The sequence below is a fragment of the Dermacentor variabilis genome, chromosome 6 (assembly GCF_050947875.1).
Source record: "Dermacentor variabilis isolate Ectoservices chromosome 6, ASM5094787v1, whole genome shotgun sequence".
Classification (NCBI taxonomy): domain Eukaryota; kingdom Metazoa; phylum Arthropoda; class Arachnida; order Ixodida; family Ixodidae; genus Dermacentor; species Dermacentor variabilis.
Genome location: NC_134573.1, coordinates 129,945,566 through 129,950,254, shown reverse-complemented (window position 1 = coordinate 129,950,254; position 4,689 = coordinate 129,945,566).

The window sequence follows — 4,689 nt, the reverse complement described above, 5'->3', positions numbered from 1 at the left end:
AAAAAGAAAAAAATGTGCAGTAACCATTGACGATGTTGTGACTGTAAGCGAATACCTATAGACTTCTAAAAAGCTATTCGCTTTATTAAAGCAATGATGCGCATTAAAGCGTATATTTGTGGCAGTTATAGTATTCAGCTTGTTTTCGTTGTTTCATTGCGTCGTTTCGTATATATAAGAGAGTTTTAGAATAGGGGCCCCAAACGTTTTGGGGCCCCAAAGAAATAGCGTCGAAGCCACTGCGCATGCGCAAGACGCAAACTCCGTTTTGATTTTGCGTTGGGAACGCTATTTCAAATAGCGGCCCCAAAAGCTTTGCGTCGGCAAACATGACGGCACCCATCGAAGCGACGGCTCTAACCTAGCACAAAACTGGGTTCGATTCGCGGTAACGCGTGAAGTTCGCAAGCTAGGAGAAGTGAGTGCGGTTATCGCTTTCTCTCAACTAGCGTGTGTTAGGAAGATTGACTCATTAGACGCCGCTGATTTTGAATTCGATTGTGGATTTTATGGCTCGTAGGCCTAACGCGGCTGCTTACAGAGAATAACCTCTAAATTGTACTTAAACGCGAATACACGCAAGTAAAAATTATTATTCCTATCATAAAATGGTATATTTTATTTAATTATTTCTAATAGTTTTTCTTTGACGCCGTAGTGGCGCTGTCAGCGCAAGACGCTATCCGCAAACGTCAAACCCTATTCTAAAACTCTTCACTCCTACGTGCCCCAACGCTAACACCCGCAAAGCTCTTTGGGGCCCCAAACTATTGGGGCCCCTATTCTAAAACTCCCCATAGAGAACAGAGCTTTTAACCAGAACGTTTGTAGGCGTACTGCGGGTGCACGTTACTCAGGGTATGCATATAAGCCGATTTCATTTTTTACGTTTTCTTGCTCAAAAACCGCGGTTTGCTGCAAAATAAAACACCATAGAGCCAAACGTGCCTTCCCCTCCTCCCCCCCCTCCCCCCCAACCTCCCCTTTCTGAGAGAACATGCGACCCGGCAATCACCGAGCTCTTACGTCAAGTCGCACTAGGCGTAAGGCGCACACTTTTCTCAACCACCGACCGCAGCTAGGCACACCACGGGGGCGACCCAAGCGGGTCTGCTTATACCGCGAGCAACGAACGTTGCGTCATCCGTGTCAACGCTGCTCCGTGTCTCTTCACCGGCCGCTCATTCTGTGTCGGCTATATTGTTGCGAACGGGAGTCGTACGCGCGCCCTTTGTCGCTTTTATCTTTCTTTCTTGGCACCGCGCCCGCGGTCGCGCGCGGTGTCGGGGCGATGCCGCTCCACGCGCCTGACGCGACGCCGTACATTCGCAATTAGCTTTCGTCGCCGGTGCCTTTCCTTCTCTCTCCTCTCGGCTCTCTTCGGAACCGTTAGTCTTCTGTCTTTTCTCCGCTTGCGTTCCTAAGGCCTCGATGAGTCGATCTCCCGCCGCGGTGGCAGGGGGGCGTTATTGGCCTTGTAAATGTTCTCGCAGAAGTAATTCTACTTCGACCTATTTCTGAAAAGAAAGAAAGAAAGAAAGAAAGAAAGAAAGAAACGTAGCAGCAAGGAGAGACATATACAGAGAAAAAGCAAAAATAACCGAATTGCAAAGTGACTCTACCTTTATTTTTTGCATTATGTTGAAACCAAGGAGTCAGCAAGATGAAACGTTCTCGCAAATAGTTGACGATTGTAGGAAGAGGTGGCGCACTTGTGCGGTAGCTTACGCGAGTTAGTTTTCACGTGTGCGCGTCAGCGAAAGATGACGTGTGTCGCGCAAACTATAGCTTGCGACGTATATCTGCAAAAGGAAACGTTGAATGAATGTTGGGGCCGAACGACCCATATCCTCATACTTGTTGTGAGAAACGCCGTGGAGGTGAGCTGCGGAGCAAGTTTGACCACTAAAAGATGGAAAAAACAAAGGCTAAACAGGAAGCTCAAAAAGAAAATCGCAGAGATAACCAAGGAGGCGGAGGAGTATGCGGCTCAGCTGACTAGGCAAAACTGGCAACAGTTTAGCGAGTCCCTAAACGGAACGCTTAGCACGGCAAAAACATGGCACATACTCAAGGCGCTCCTGGACCCAACAAAAACAAAATCTGAAAACAATAAGGCCATACACCGCCTGGTACACCAATTCGAGGGACCGGACTCGGAACTGCTAGAGCAGGTCAGAGTCAAATGTTTCGGACATGACCACCCGGCGTCCTACACACAACAATACAAAGGGAAAGAAAACGAGCTGCTGGACAGGCCCATCACAAAAGAAGAGGTGTACGCGGCCATAAGAAGCGTAAAAAAGAATACAGCAGCGGGCGCGGACAAAATCAGAAATTCACTTATTCGAAACCTAGGGGACGAACAGGTGGAACAACTCACCGCCTTCCTCAACCAACACTGGGCTGCGGAAACGGTACCAGAGGAATGGAAACACGCCGAGATTGTAATGATTCCCAAACCAGGTAAAAAGCTACAGGTAACAAACTTACGACCAATCTCCCTGACATCGTGCTTAGGCAAATTATATGAGAGGATAGTAACAAAAAGACTACAACATTGCATGGAGGAAAACGAGCTATACCCCCATAGTATGTTCGGTTTCCGATCCAAGCTTTCGACACAGGATGTCCTTCTCCAAATTAAACATGAGGTTCTCAGCAACATACCATACAACGGAGAACACATTTTAATGGCGCTAGACATAAAAGGAGCTTTTGACAACGTAAGCCACGCGGCAATCCTGGAGGGCCTTAACAGCGTAGACTGCGGGAAGAAAGTACACGGATACGTCAAAGCTTTCCTCTCCAATAGAACAGCAACAATAGGTTTGGGAGAGATTCGATCACAAAAATTCCCCACACCAAACAAGGGGACACCCCAAGGTTCAGTAATTTCCCCGATACTCTTTAACATCACTATGATTGGCCTAGGGCATAAACTAAGCAAAATCGAAGGCATAAAACACGCCATTTATGCAGATGACATCACTATCTGGGCCACTAAAGGCTCGCTGTGCCAAAAAGAAAGCTATCTGCAAGAAGCAGCCACTTGCGTGGAAGAATACGTCGGGGAAAGAGGCCTTGAGTGCTCCACGGAGAAATCCGAGCTTCTGAGAATTACACGGGGCAAGAAAAGCAAAGAAAGCCTTAACATATGGCTAAAGGGGCAGCCGATACCCGAAAGCCAACAAATCAGGATCCTTGGAATGTGGGTGCAATCCAACCAGCGCTGCACCCACACGCTGAAAACACTCAAGCAGTCAACAACCCAAATAACACGCATGATCACGCGGGTGTCACAAAAGAGATATGGGATGAAAGAAGGAGACACACTTAAGCTGGTTGGCAACCTGGTGGTCAGCAGGGTCGCATACTCACTCCCGTACTTCAACTGCACCAAACAGGAAATACAAGAAGCGGACACAATTTTACGCAAAGCGTACAAAACAGCACTTCACCTGCCGAACAATACATCGACAGAGAAACTAATGGCACTTGGTTTAAGCAACACCTTCGAAGAATTAAAAGAAGCCCAAAGTATCGCACAGCTCATGAGACTCCAGCAGACCAAAACGGGAAGGGAACTGCTAATAAGGCTAGGCTTCGCGGAATCAATCAAAGAAACCCAAAGAACGGAGGGGATTCCTGATGAATATCGGAAAACATACACTGTTAGCCCCCTACCCAAAAACATGGACCCAAACCTCCACACGGCGCGAAGGGACGCAAGGGCGAAATACGTCGAAAAGTACCTGGCCACAAAAAACACAACAGTATACACAGATGCTGCAGTATACGCCAAGCAAAGAGGCACAAACATAGCAAAGAAAGCTGCGATAGTAATAAGCCAGGACTACAAAGAGATCAGCAGCGCGTCAATGAAGGACTGCTCGGTAACGGAAGCTGAGGAAATAGCCGTAGCTCTAGCGGCAGTGGAGGGCTACCGATCCGAAAGGTCTTTAACGATACTCACCGACTCGCAAGCTACGTGTCGGAATTACATGAACGGCAGAATAGGACGCAGAGCGCTTCACATCCTCCGCTCCTGCAGGGCTAACAACAAAGTCAGGCATACAATTTTCTGGGTACCGGGACACGCTGGAATAGAAGGGAACCTAAGGGCGGACAAGGCAGCTCGAGAGCACACAAACCGAGCGGCCACAAGCACCGACCCTGAGGAACCCATACCAGTCAACCCAAGCTACTCAGACATTTTGAATTACTATAAGGGGGTCCGAATCAAATACCCTCCACCCCACAACAGCCTAAATCAGCATGAAGCAACCTCTTGGAGGAGGCTGCAGACAGGAACATATCCAAACCTAAACACACTAAGCAAGATGTTTCCCACCCAGTATAGAGACATTTGCCCCTGGTGCGGCGCCAAGCCCACCTTATATCACATTACATGGGAATGCGTTCAGAATCAACAATTCCTTCAAATAAAAGACCCGAGTGCGGAGCAGTGGGAGAGGGTGCTCTCCAGCAGCGACCCGAAAGTCCAGCATGGACTAGTAAGGCACGCTCGCCGAGTAGCCACCCTCAGTGGTGCCCTGGAATAGGGACGTCGACCCTGCGCAGATGGGGAAGAAGACCGTGAAGACGGCCGACCGCATCTGCCACCGCTAATTTCTAACCAATTAGAGCAAATAAAGTTTTTCCTCCTCCTTGACCACCTGCGGTTTC